General features: G+C 42.3%; 1 protein-coding gene across 1 annotated transcript in view; it reads right to left on the bottom strand.

The window, feature by feature from the left end:
* LOC125885151 (E3 ubiquitin-protein ligase Midline-1-like) overlaps nucleotides 1-9,197 on the bottom strand; it is an 87,500-nt gene extending 78,303 nt beyond the window's left edge. The window contains exon 1 of the mRNA XM_049570642.1: nucleotides 9,052-9,197. The gene's annotated coding sequence lies outside the window, so the exon portion shown is untranslated. The remainder of the gene's footprint in view (nucleotides 1-9,051) is intronic.
* Nucleotides 9,198-15,059: the final 5,862 nt, after the last annotated feature.

The raw sequence follows: 15,059 nt of genomic DNA, 5'->3' as shown, positions 1-15,059 counted from the left end.
GAAAAAGCCCCCCAAAAAAATCTTTAAAAAAAAAAAAAACCTTTACATTTAGGTTCTTATATGTGTTGTGAGAGCATGTAAAGGCATTTGGAGAGCTTTGATAATGTCGAAAATGCTATAGCAGAGTACTTTATGTTAGCAGCTAAATTAAAATAGTAGCCTATAGAGTGTGCCAGTAAACCCAGAACTCCGTTAGCGCTTTTAGCACTTCCGGTTCTCTTGTCTAAAAGTCAATACGTTTTTTGAATGGGATTTTGGTAAAATGCCTCAAATAAGGTCTGTGGTTAACAAAAGCTTAAGTGAGTTTCAGGTTTTGTTCTACGACATAAAACACGTCAGTAAATACCCTACTTGTGAATTTTGAAGCTTTTACGTGTCGTAAAAAAGGCAGTTGCTAACAAGTTGCTCAATATGACTACAAACCCTGTCAGGGACATTAAACGTCATCACCCCCGAACAGGCGAGAGTACTGGCAGTCCGCCATTACAGCTTCTTATCTAGCTTAAACAGTCCGATTTCCCCATTATACAATGTTTTTAAAATAAAGCGGCCGAAATCAGTTGAAAGCTTAGTGGCGGTGACGTAAAGAGTCATGCGACCGTGGAGTAGTCATGTAGTCCGTTAAAGCCTAACGTTAGCTTTTTACTTCTGGCGATCGCATTTAAGCTTCAAATGCGGTATGAAAGGTGTTCATATGTGAAGATTATCTCGCTGAACAAAACCTGTAAGTATCATAAACTTGTGTTAGCCACAGAGCTTATTTTCTGACATAATCCAAAACACATGGCAAAAATCACATTCACTTTCTCTTCTGGGAACCAGCGCGATGCTAAACTTCCGGGTTTTGACGTCAGCCTTGGCACACTCCATTGCTAGCTTGGAAATCCAGAATCAAATCTAGAGAGATTTTGAGCAGCTTCTTTCAAATATAACTTTATGTTCATGTAATAGGCCACATTTTGTTAAATGAAGGTTTTGTGGTTACCTGTTGTATTTGGTAAAGAAAAGAAAAATGAAGTATTAAAACATAATTGTAAGTAATTTGTCGGTAATTTGTAGGTCATGGTAATCGTAAGTGCTAATATTGTAGGCAACTGGACTTGCTTGCGTTCTTCGAAACGCAAGCAAGTCCAGTTGCCTAGGAAATTAGCACTTACGATTAATGGGTAATGATTAATAGGTATTAATGTGTCGGCTTAAGTGACAAAATTGTGGTCGGCCCCGCTGAATCTCACTCCAAGGTTTTTTGAAAGGCTGACAGCCCTGAGACTGATTTGCTGTCACTGGCCTGTCTTGCCAATTAACTTGCCCAGCATAAACGTTTCCTGGCCCTGGGCTATTAGTTATGTCAAACCCGGGTCTTCACCTTAGTCAGGGTCCTACTGGGGCAGCATCCTATTGCATTACACACAATAAGGGTAAAGCAGTTGAGACACATGTAAATAATGATTGATCAAGACCCCAGTTTCACTTTAAGCATACCAGTTTCTAGTGTTGGCATTTTGAGTTATGGGGAAAATGAATCAATACATGCAGTTTTCCTTCTGCACACTCCTCACGAAGCCTTCTTGAAAACTATTTTTGTCCAGTACATTTTAGGTCACGTGGATTGGAACAGATGGATGCTTCAGTAGCACTTTGGTGCCGCTGAAGTCTTGCATCTGGTGTGAATATACCGTCAAGCCATGTTTAGACAGACAACAGCACTGTGTTAAAAAAACAACAACAAAAAAAAAAAAACACAACCACTCAATCATTGAACTGGGACTGTTGAGTTGGCTCAACAGGGGTGCCAATGCGAGAGGTTCCAACAAAGACATGCAAAAAAGAAGTTAAACTCGGCTCAGATTTTTATTTGACTCCCATGATACTTAACCCATCTGCTTCCAGCTGGATACCTGAGGCTGTTGCTATGTGTCATGACTTTATATCCCTGTAATAAATACACACATGTCAAATAGAAGGTAATCTACATGAGAAACAATGGAAAAGTTATAAGAATTATCCTCTTATCGTGATCAAATATACCCACACAGACGTGATCACTGTAAGCGGATTCCACTGTAATTCAATGTAGAGTCAGGGCAGCACGTTCAAGTGCACATTCTTGGTAGATTACTTTGTAACATGAACACTGTATTTCTGCTCTACCTGGTGACTGCGGTGACTTTCCAGAGTTGTGAAATACTGTCTTACTGTATTACTTTCGTTGTGTGGTGTTTTGGCTTCTGATTCAAACCTTTTGTCCTACCGTTCAGTTCAGCCGTCCTGGATTGTATTTAATGTCTCAGTGGTACCAGAAACAACATGGCCCCAACACAGCTCCTTTCATTGCTTCAACACAGGACTGGTTTTTGTCTGAATGCTTTCATAGTAAAACTATATCCTCAACTTGGTTGCCTTATGAGATACAAAGTTCATACAATGTTTTAGCAAAGAGGTCTAGTTTGCGAAGACGTCAGTAAGTTAAGCTAAGTACAAGGACGCACTATCAATGTGTCCAGGGACAACCCTTTTTTGTTACCTGATACTGCTGTATTGTGGACAACAAATCTGTGTCCAAATCATAGAAGTAAACAAAAGATATCTCTCAAACAAATCCACCAGGCACCATTTTCTTACTGTCTATATATCTATCTTGTGCAGACAAGCTTCCGTGGTCATAGTACACAGTTTTCATTTCAACAATCAAGCTTACAAATTTGGTATTGGTAAATAAATCCATATAGGCACTGATCGATGGTGTATTTACTTATGCCGATGCTTTACTGTCCAGGCGACGCACCGTGATGAGAAAGTAATTTCACCAGCGCCTCCATTTTCTTGCTGTCTGCATATATCTTGTGCAAGACGAGATCCTTTCATTTTTTTCAAAGTCTCCATGACTGAAAGGAAAATGTAAGAACTTTTGAATAATATCCTGTTTATATTTTTATGGACTGAATCACACTTTTAAACTCTATTATACAATATTATACAATTACAAAATGTCGATCTAAATATGAATAGAGGTGTTTTAAAGGTCCAGTGTGTAGGATTTAAGGGGATATATTCGCAGGAATCGAATATAATATAACAAGTGTGTTTTCTTTAGTATATATTCACCTGAAAATTAGAGATATACCGACACCACTTTTTCCTTCCCGATACCGATTCCAATCCCTGAACCTTAGGTATCTGCTGATACCAAGTACCGATCCAATACCAGCGTGTAAAAAAAAAAAAAAAAAAAAAAAAATGGATGGGACTTGGATTGTTGTATGTCTCAACTCCTAAAACTCTGTGTAAAATATTAAGAAATAAATATATAATAGTAGAATGAATGCCATAAAACTTTTATTTATGATTATTGTTATCCAGTGTTGACACAGATCAAGAGACAGGTTAAAGTGCAGCCACACAATTTGGTAAAAAAGACAACTCCGCTCCATTTCCGTTTCGTTTGCCTGTAGCGTGCGTATACGTACTGACGTGAGGCATTACGTGGTATCGGATTGGTCATGGGCTGTACTCGCCAATACCCGATACCGCATTTTAGGCAGTATCGGAGGCATTTCCGATACTGTTATCGGTATCGGTACAACTCTACTGAAAATAAGAATTGTTGTTTTCCTTGCCTTAGAATGAGCCGTTTATATCTACATAAGGAGAAGGTCCTCATTTCTGGAGTACCATGTTGTACTGCCATTTTTCTACAGTAGCCCAGAGACAAACCAAACACTGGCTCTAGTTAGGGCCATTTGTGTTTTAGCATTGGTCACTGTAGTTAGAAACGCGTCTGTGATGAACAGCGTCAGAAAAACACTGAATGTTTTTAACGGTGTAAATCACTGGATCCATTTGTTTTTAGAGGAAGAGACCTCTGCTGGTAGTTTGGCAACCGTTACAAACCTCCTGAGTGTCTGAATTTAAAGTTATCAGAGAAAAAAGGTGAGCGCACATTAGCACGTGGTGGCCTACTGTAGGTGCCTGTCTCTGGCATGCCAAACGGCTTCGGCGAAAAACTCATCTGCAGCACGAACCTGTTTTATTCAGTGTTTTGTTACTGGTTTAAATGACCGGGTCCATTTGTTGTGGAGAAGAAGGAGACCTCTGCGGATAATTCAGCTCCTGGTAAAAACCTCCTGAACTTTGAACACTAAAGGAGTTCTAACTGGGAGAAGTTTCAGCTGGTTGCAATCCGCAGTCCTCACTGCAATATGCCTCTATATTCCCATGAATCATACACACTGGAACTTTAAAAAATGTATTGACATTCTTACTTACTAACCGTCTAAGATTACAATTCGTCAAACACCTGCCAACCCTCTCAAATGACCACATGTGGGTGCCAGGGAAACACTGAGCCTAAGAGGGTATGTTTTAACCTGAATGATAACCCTTTGTAATTGTTCATGCCACAGCTTATCAGAAACATTTGGAATTTGATTTGCTATAGCATGAACTGTGCTGCAAAAAGGAGTTTGAAAAGCTTCTTCTTAGTGCAACGCTTAGGGCTGATCAAGAGATAACTCCTGAGATACTATATTGTATCCTCTTCTATTCAGTGTGATTGTCATTCTGCGTGGGAGTTCTTGTAGCTGCAGTGCTATCTATACAAGGTTCCCAGCACTTTAACAATAATAAGACCCCACTATTGTCCTGTAGTGGCTGGCACAAGCACACAATGTATTGAGAGAAGTTGGATTGCCAACACAGTCAAAGCTGCAGCAGAGCCAAAACTGTGTGTTTAGCAGAAGCGGAACAGAGCAGGGCACTTGACTAGTTCACGGTCCATCTCATCACCAAGTGTCTTTGGCTCTCAGGCTTTGTCATTGTGCAGATAAACATTCAAGTGCCATGTTTGGTCACCCCAAGAACAAACCAGCCCATTCATACAGTCCAGTACCCCGAGGGTGGATGAAAGGGGTCATTGCAAATAAAATTCCTCGACTTGCATTTAGAACTCCCCCTACTTCTCTCCAAAATCTACCCCCCTCTGTCCTTTCTGTCTATTCAAAAGCATTTTCTTGAGCTTTGGTGTAAGACAAGGAGGTGGCGAGGAGCCAGAGTTGGGCTGCTGGGGAGCTGAAACACGAATGCCAAGCTCTCGGGTCCTCAGCAGAGAGATGGGATTTTATAGCTGGAATGTGAGGGGGTTTGGCTAGGCATGAAAAAGATTGGACACATTGGCAGTCTCTGATGCCAAGGCCTCCTAGCTCGAGACCCTGCTGGGCTCCAAATATGGCAAAGAGGGTGTTAAAACTGAAAATAATTTGAGCATACTGCACGTAGTTAAGGCTTCAGAAGGGATTTTTGTATTGTGTAAAGTCATTAAAATATTCAAATCAACCGCGTCCTTTTTCATAACATAGACGAGATTGAATGTGTGGTCACTTGGCGTACAGTTTGATTGTGGTCTCTGGCAACCAGAGTACAAGAATCTAAATGGTTGCCTTCAGTTCCACAAATACTGCAGCTTTTAGTTCACTATCTAGCCATCTTTGGCTTTCTCCAACACCTTTACACCTCACTGTGACAAGCCAGGAACTCGCATCTATGCTCCGGGTTAGTGTCATGTCTCCCAACCTCCCTCCACACACCGTTTCACTTCATTTTAGCTCAGTGCCAGTAGCTCCAGGTACGCAACTGTCACATCCTGCTGCATTCAGCAGCACCTCCCTCTCTCAACATGTCAGCACTGATAAGGGAATGGAGTGTGCGGAATCCATAATGGGGGAAAGGGAGGGACCGGGGATGTTATGAACTGCGAATACGTCCATGACCACAGCCGTAATGGCTACCTCAAACGGTTTCTGTCGGCTCGGCTGGAAGTGAATAATGGAGCATTTCATCCATCTTGAAGCAAAAGGTCAATGCACTACCGGGACTCCTGAAAACCTAATCTACAAAAGATAAGCATCATTTAAAGTGCCTCGGGCCTTATGAATAAAGCAAAACAATTCCTCAAGAAAACTCATATTGCGTCTGTCATGTAAAAACCTCATAAGTAAGTCAAATCTACTGTGGGTTATTCCTTAAAAACATCCTCACATTCTTTTATCTGCCTCACATACCCATTTCAAAATAAGATGAAACATAAATCTCCATCAATCTGACAGACAAGGTTGTTTTTTCCGAGTTTCTGGGCCGGAAAATGACATTTCTACGAAACAAAATTATCAAAGGTATGTTTTTTTTTTTGCGCTCAAGTAAGTTGTAGATTCACACTGCTCAATCAGCCATAGCAAAATCCCACTGACAGCTGCTAAATGCATTTTACATCATGATTCAATATTTAGAGCTGTGTGCCGGCCTTTAACGAACCAATCACTTTGCAGGAAAACAGCGCTGCAGTCTGAAAACACGTGACGTTTAAAGCAGGCGATTACAAACATAACCTGCTAAATGGTGGCGTAGGTACGCACGCATGGTCACTATAAACCTCTGTGCTCAGCATGCAGCTTAGTTAAGTTGTCTATAATTGATAAGTGAGTATATACACTGTGTGTATTATTCATCGGCCATGTCAGTTGCAATTCACTTCAGACACATTGCTTTGCAGTGAGGCATGGGAGAGTGTTTAATGTTGGAACCTCAGAAATTCATGCAGACCTGAAGGAGTTTAAACTGCTTATCATATGAAGTTGAAGTGTACTTTTTAATCTTTGCAGAGAGCTAGTACATATTTGCATGCATTAAAAGTCAGCGGTACAAAGCAGAGGAGGAACTTTAATGAATCTTCAGTTCGGAGGCGTCTGAGAATACAGACAGAGCTGAATAATTTCACAATAAACATCAGTATATTACAATATAATGAGAAACCTACCCCTGTGCCAATCAAAGTTGCTTTTGTAGAAGTTTGGAGCGTGCTTCTGCATTTAAATAATTGCTTGCATTATTTAGCGTCGGCAACTTTTGACAGCTCGTGGAACAAAGCTAGTGGACTTTAAAGTGTCTGTCCTGATGTCTTCTAGACTCTTGTATTTTATTTTGGAGTAAAAACTCCATCTTTATAATTTAAAAGTACTCTGAGGTCACCACAAAGACAAACAAAGCTAACAAACGAGGCCTATTATACTGACAAGCGGAAGATTTAGCTTCATGACACATCCAGTTCAAATGTGGAACATTGGCTTCAATAATACGGACATGAGTCCAAACAAGCAATTTGTCCATTGGCTCACGTACAAGGAGAACACAGAATAAATTGGATAGTATGTCAGTATAAATAAACAAATGCCCTCTGGGTACTTGCAGGGTACAGCTAACAAGCGAGTGGTAAAACATAAACATGGCACTCTGTAAGTTTAACATGCGGCACAGAGCAGACAGTGGTACCCCCAGGAATTTTTGATACGGGTGGCCAGATGAGGCCACTGAAAGTCTCGGGGTGGCACACCAGAACCAAAAGCCACGGCTTAATTGCAGGAATTCGGTTATGCTGTTAAGTATATACAGTAGGCTGGTTGAAAGCTATGTCAATGTGGAGAGTTAAGGAACCACATATAGATAGTAAATATTACGAATTATCTGATGTGCACAGACGAATACCAGTGCAGGTAAATGTGAGGCAGTACTTTCAATACAACACCATAATTTGGGGAGTAAAAATGCACTGACATGAGTTGTATTTATATATAGGTTCATAATTCAATAGATTTTTTAATAATATAAAATATTGTTTTTGTAACTAGACAGATAAATGAAGAAAAGAGCAACTGAATGAAGCCGTGTACAACGGGCTTGAGACGCGCCTTCGTTGAGGACTTGGCTCAGATTCCGGATTTACTTCTTATCCTGAAGCCTCGGTAAGGAATCTGATCCTGTTTTGGTTCAGCATTGGGAACCTAAGAGTAACTAAGGTGTGTTTTATTGTAATTAAATGCTGCAGAGAAACGAGCAGGCAGGTTGTCTGAGATTGAAGGTGACTTTTAATTAAAGTATTAGAACGCCTTAAACCATGAAAAAAAGTTATTTGTCAAATGTTTGCAAATCTAATTCGGACTTTGAGTTCGGAAATAGTGCAAAATATTAAAAATTTGTAGATCAAATGGTAATTTGGTCATCCGGCATAACAGGAAATACATGTTCGGGTAGGTAGGGGTTGGGGAGACTCGTGGGTACCCATAGAACCTACTTTCATTAGATAACTTGAGGTAAGAATCCAAGGGACTCCTTTTGGAAATGGCCGTGCCAACACAACTTTGGAGTGTTATTTAGCTCCCTTCCCAAAAAGCTATGCAGTTATGGCTGGTCCCAATGGATGCCAGGTTGCTAATGAGCACCCAAAGATGAGCGGCAACAGCTTCTTAAAGACAGTAATGTCGACCTTGAGTTATTTTCCTCAGAGAGGGTGCCGGGGGAGGGCCAGCAGTTTTAATTGGCCACCCCTCATCACCCCTGGGGGCACTACTGAGAACAGAATCCTCAATTTCAGCTGGTTGTATAAGGCAGTTGTAAAATACTTGAACACATATTGGCTATGGTCTAGGTAATTCAACCCCAGTGAATACTATACAGCTACAAATGTACTGCAACCAGATTAAGTTAATGTGCAGTGGCTTTATGTTGGCAAATATAACTTTGAATTATGTATAACCACTGATTGGTATTAGTAATAAGGCATTTAGGTCCTTAATGTACTGTTATTGTATTATACATACACAACACAGAAGTTCTTTTGCATTCATCTCGTCATCTACTACAAAGATAATGCAGACCTATATAATAAAGCATTGTGAGTCCATTGTTACTGAATACAAAGCCAACCAAAAGTGAACAACACATGCAGCGAATCAAGTTTAAAACTCAAGACAAAGCTGCGCCCAGACAATGACAGCAGCAGACACGTGCATTCAGCTCCCACGCCTGGACCACATGGAGCAATCAAGCCCCCTAAACAACCCCCACCCCACCTCATCCCGACCCACTCCACCCCCTCCGACGTACGACATCCCATTGTGCATGTGCTACGAGGAAGGGGAAAAAAAAAAAAAAAGACCCGAAACCTATTGCGTCTAAAGGAATGGTCCCAATGAAAGTGAATTAAGCAACAAAGGAGGCACTTACATTCAAGAGCCTCACATGGTCCTCCGACAGAAAAGAAGAGAAGCGTGCAGTGATTCCAGGCTGAGAAAACAACAGTGAGTAACCTTGAACAGAGAGAGGGAGAGGAAGTGGAGGGGGAAAGAGAGAGAGTTAGAGAGATGGAAAAGAAAGGTGAGAGAGGACGCAGATTGATGCATCCACACACCCGGCGTACTCGCAAATCAAAACACTTAGGATCTTTTCTTGCATCTCCCCTCCTCCTCCTCCTCCTGTTCAGCCCCCCCCCTCAACCCGTGCCTTTGGGTTTTACTTGTCATGTGTTCAGGCTCAGGCAAGCGTGAAGCGGACTGAGGAAACCAGCGCTGCAAGTGCTTTGTCCAGCGGTTGGGAAACAACTATATTACGTGGAACATTGAGCTTTCTTGGACCCTTCTGAGGGTTTGATCCAGAGCAGATGGATGGTGAGTCAGGAGACGGAATCCAGCATCTTGGCTCGTCTGTCACACCTTCCTGGGACCTCTTCCTGAAAACAAAAAAGAAAAAAGTCTTGTCTCCGGTGGAAAATGTAGATAAATCCGAGGCATGTGTCCAGTTTCCAAAAACAGTTGGCTGCAACTTTACATCTCGGCATAGTCACTCCCAACAAGCATTATGAAAGTCCCAAAATGCAGACACACTGCCTCATTTCAATTAAATGAAAGACTCTTGCTGTACATCCATTTGCTGATTACACAAAATATTACACTCCACAGATGTATTTTTTTCTTTCAGTTAAAGAGCTGATGCAAACTGCCTCCATTTTTTCATAATGTTTGCAGTTTTTCACAGCTTTGACTTGCTTTTAACTTTCAGTGGTTGTCACCCAAGGGAACAGAAGCACAGAGCGGCGGGATCAGCAGATGTTTTCATATTCAAACTACACAGTTTAACTCAAAGCGCTTCGGGCTGAAACTGAGATTTTACAGTCTAATATGAAATATTTGATTTGTCAAGAGCTGGAGTGAGCATTCTCTTGCAAGAATATCAAACAATTATAAATCCTTGATTACTTTTTCAGCATGCTAACATGATCACAGTGAAGATGCTAACATGCTAGTACTGTAACACAGTGACGTCCCAGTAAAAATAAAAGAAAAAATCCTGGTTTTCATGGCACTATCCCTTCAGGAAATGCAGTGACGTCTCAGTAAAACACAGCTACCTTTCATGGCACTATCCCTGCTGGAAAAACAGTGACAGTTAGCTAAAGATGAGTGAAGTTTGGTGCCTAAAAAGTCACTGGAAACGCAGCAATGACTTCCTAAAAACAGCTGGTTTTGTTGTTTTTGTCTCAAACATTGGTCTGTGGCAGTCTGCAGCTTTGTAGGCGTCTTACTGAAGGCTAGTTCACCCCACAAAATGTGTCGCGGAGATTATCGTAATCTCTTGAGTATTCATACCTGCCGATGTGTGTTTCTGTCATTGGGAGTCTCGCCAACTGCGTTACGACCTGTGTGTGCACACCACAGTCGCCAACAGAGCCCCAGATAATGCAGTGACATCACCAAACTTGGAGACGACACATCGTAAAGACATGGCTATTCTTCCCAGTGTTGAGTCAGGTCTGCCTCCAGGGCCTGGATTCAAACACAACGTGCTCCCCGTGATCCTGTGGACGCCGCTATTGTTGTTGCTTGCCGGCTTGTCAGTGTTGCCAGATCTTGGGAGAGAAACAACCAACCAGGGCTATGGAAACCAGCCCAAAAGAAGCGACAGATATATATAGAGAGAAAGGTGACATTTAGAAAGCAAGCCCAAATAAATGCATCCCACGACTACCAATATCTGTAACTGACTTTACAAAAAAAACAAGCCCAAAGTTGTAGCTACGAGGACCTGGCAACCCTGCCGGCTTGTCCTCCTCACATTTCCTCCGTCCTCCTGCGTGCTGACGTGGGATGTATCCTGCCTCTCATTGGCTGCTGCCCTTTGTCAAAATTCTCCAGTTTTCTAGCATGCCAGATATCCAGTACACAGTGTTGTCATTGTCTTTCACTAGCACCAAGAGGAAAACAAATCACTGTGCATGCATAGAGCGTTCTTCTGTGGTGATTGACATATGGCGTATCGCCACCTACTGGCCTGGCATGCTAATTGCAGCAAAAGTAAACAGGGATATCGTTTTCACAACTGATTGTGTAAACCCGGATTTTTTTTTATACAGGATAAATAAAATCTGTTTTTATTTGTAGCGGTATCCGTGTAAACAAGGCCTAAGGAGCTCCCCAATCAAATTTTTAATCAATTTGGGGGCATTTTCATCTGCTATTCCTCTCTAAAGTTGCTTCTCACTGCCAATAGCTGCTTTTCAAATCTCCCACGGTGGGTTGCACACATAACATGCCATCAAAATGTCACACCTGTTCTGGGTCTCAATCGTACCTTATATGCAGATCAGAGAGGCATCATGAGGGCGGATATTCCCACCTTGAACAGGCAGTGTGAAAGGGCCGAATGCCAGCCCATGAACTATGTCACTTTGCATGGTCTGCAGAAATGCACAATGCCAGCTTTGTCTTCTGGCAACTCACTAGTGTGTGGGCAGATTTGCTTGACTGACAGGTGTCTCAGACTATCGCACTCTACTGTGGAATTTACCCCATCTCAGCCTCACCCAGCATTGGGATTATTTTGGTAGCTCCAGCAAAGATGGCGAGAACAGATAAACCCAAATCCAAGCTTCAAAACATTTAAACCTCAAAAATGTCAAAACTTCAAAACATCTCCCTGCAGTCTGTGGCAGAAAGCTTTTTTTTTTTTTTGCTTTTTTTTTTGGCTCACACTGCCCTCGCTCTGATGTCTCCGACGACAAGAGGCCTGAAGCTGAAAATCAAGCTGCAGGTCAGTTTGCAGATTTATCCACACAAACCAGGCTAATCACATGAAATAAAACACAAATGCAATGACGAGGGCGCTTTTCTTTCTGCTTTGCATCATTTAGCAGTCATTACACAGCCAGCACAATGTGTCTGGAGAGGAATGCATATGGTTAAATCACACAGATTAACCCATTTACCCATATTGTGCTTGAGGAAAGCAATTTGGACCCCCCCCCTGCTGACAGTGGTTAGGATTTGAATGACCTAAGCTGCTCTAGCAGCCCCTAACAACATGATCAGCAGCTAAGTCGAGCTCCACCAGGGACCATAAGACCTGCTGATGAAGGCAGACATGCCTAATCATCTGCTTCAGCGCTAGTGGGAGAAAAACAGATTAAAGTGAATATTGAATGCTTTTATGAGACTTTTTTTCATAATATAAAGACTACAGAGGATGTAGAGCTGAATTTCATGTCTGTGTCATCTCTCCGTCATGCCTATGGACATGTTCGGAGATAATCTTGAGATGTGCCGGTTTGCGAGGGAAGTGGTAGGATAATCTTACAAGCCACCCAGAAGAAAGCCTTTGGTTTTCCATGTGTGTTATCTTGGTTAGATTGTGCATGTGCATCCATTTTTGTGTTTCTGCTGAAAGGGTAAGTTACCAAAACGGCCCTCTTGTTGCACATTGCTTTGATAAGGGCTGTTCTCGTGCACTATAAACAACGTTAAAAGAGCATGAGTGATCATTGAAGGCGGAATAGACGCTGTACAGTGGAGCTCCCATGAGACACTCAAAGACATTTCAAAGCTGTATTGCTTTTGTGTTTGTGTGGGTTGCAGCTGTCCCAATGTCTCCCCTGAGCTCAGAGATCAGTCCTAATATGTTCCATGCCAACCTCTGGCACTTCTTAATGCCTTCATCCTTTCTTTGTCGCAACGGAACATATTACAAAAGACCTGTTGTGTCTTACATTACTTCAACCTAGAGGTGAGTGGGGCATTTCAGTGTACCAGCTGTCAGGTTGATGTACTTAAAACTTTTGTCCAGTTCTGGGTTCAGTTGGAAAAACCTCCGGCAAATGTACTTTTCAAACTAAACAAGATGTTTTTGTAAGAATATATGTGCCACGCCAGATATTTTGTTACTCAAAACCATCTGAGAAACTGTCATTGGAACTGTGTGGGAAAGGGAATGCACTTAATACTTGGCAGGTGATTGGATGACCCATCTGTCTTTCACCATTTGTCCATCACGGGCTAGTTTCAACCTATCAGATGGAGCAGAGCCAGAGGGTAAATGTAACCCAAGAAAAGCCCGGTTCTGATACCACACATGCTAATGCAGCATCGACGTTAGCCTCTTTATGAGTCGCCATTGTTGTTTTGCTCGAACAGTCACCTCTCTGTGTCCTCACACACACCTAAACTATGCCTGTAGCTTCCAGCGTCTCGTCACAGGATGCCGATTGGTCTGCTCTACTGGTGGTTTGGACGTGAACGCATTACTTGAAACCCGACATGATGGAGTTTCATGTTGAAGAGCAGAGATTAAGAACTTTGGCGCAATCTATCGTAAGCAACTGACATTGGTACCGTCATTGTCTGGTTGTTGTGGTCGTCCTGTGTTGTGTGTTTTCTTTCTCTTCCTGTGTCGCCTCGTCTTTTGTTCTAATTGGCGGTTGGCAACCAGCTAGTCACATTACCGCCACCTAGCCGAGTGGAGTGTGCAATAGAATTCTGGTTGATGCCCCTGCAGCGCAATGCTTTCAGTGTGTGTTGGGGGCGGCACTTGGCTTGCGTCAATGACGCCGCCGTGATGTGACGCCGCTGGTGTGTTTTGGACATAAGTGGGGGGTGGAGGGTATGGTGGACAGTGAAGCCAAGGCAAGACAGCTGCCAAGGGGCTCTATCAATGGCACGGACCAAAATGCCTCTGGACGCAATTGGATAGACTTACAACCAATAAGAGCAACAAAACATGACCTACAACCAATCAGAGCAGCGTAACATGGTGGCCTGGTCACAAACTTTCTCAAATTACAGCAGTACACTAAAATGAGTTTCTGAAAACATGTAAGACAAGAAATAGGCAATACAGTAACAGAATTAACTCTAACTCTAACCCTAACCAGATTTGTCTGGCTCCCAGGCTCATCGGCACCCTAACCAGGTGTTTAAGGCCAAAACATGATTTTTTTCCTAACCATAACCAGGTGGTTTTCGTGCCTAAATCTAACCAGACGCAAAACATAAAACATAAAACACATCTGCTACATAGTGACATACAAATGTTACATACACGTGATTTGCAGAAACCTACAGTGCCATGGCAGCAAGGTAATGTCTGCGAGGCATCTAGGTAAACTAGCAGTTAAGACACAATCCATCTAATTGCAGCGTCCCTGGTTTAATTACATGTCTACATTTCTACACCTAGATAACAAGTGTTGGCTGCACTATTCCTCCACAGCTTCCCTGACTGTGGCTCATTAATGCAACCTCAGGGCTGTAGCTTCAGTTGAGGACACTGAGGTTAGTCCTCTGTATTTCAGGGGTGAGGGTTCTTTAAGGTTTGCTTTCTACAATTAAAAGCTACACTGACTTGGTATCCCTAAAATTCTGGCCCTGTGTTACTTGTTACCAAGGCAGAGAGGAACTCCTGTTGTGCTGCGCCAAATCATGGATCAAATTCTTATTCTTCTACAATCTGATAAAATAAACATTTCCTTTTTGCGTCATCGCTGTATTGACTTTCAAACTCCGCGGCCACCAAGTAAAAGTTCCTGCCACACAGCCAACCACATCTCCTGTAATCAGGCATTCGTGTTGTTACAGATGGTGTAACGGGCCTCGTCCACTCAGCCTTTCAAAAGCCTCGTGTTCTCACATTTTGCCAACTTAGTGTGAACATGGTCTGAAGGGCAAAACACATTTCTTGTCCAAATAAAAGTTGAAACAGAAGCCACATTAACTGCCACTAGACATGAAGAAGAAACTTGAAAGCAAAAAACAAGGAAGCTGCAGATTAATTACTTCTTAAGTGACTTCTGTGCACCCAAGTGTTACAGTTACCTTGCTGCCTCGAGGTGCAAACCTGCCCTCATACAGCAGGAGTTCGGTTTATAACCTCCAAAGTACCTCACATCAAAGAGAAAAATTAATGGGATC

Source organism: Epinephelus fuscoguttatus, linkage group LG24 (assembly GCF_011397635.1).
Source record: "Epinephelus fuscoguttatus linkage group LG24, E.fuscoguttatus.final_Chr_v1".
NCBI classification, from domain to species: domain Eukaryota; kingdom Metazoa; phylum Chordata; class Actinopteri; order Perciformes; family Serranidae; genus Epinephelus; species Epinephelus fuscoguttatus.
Note: the sequence above shows the minus strand (reverse complement) of the source record. Positions and strands in the feature narration are given on the sequence as shown.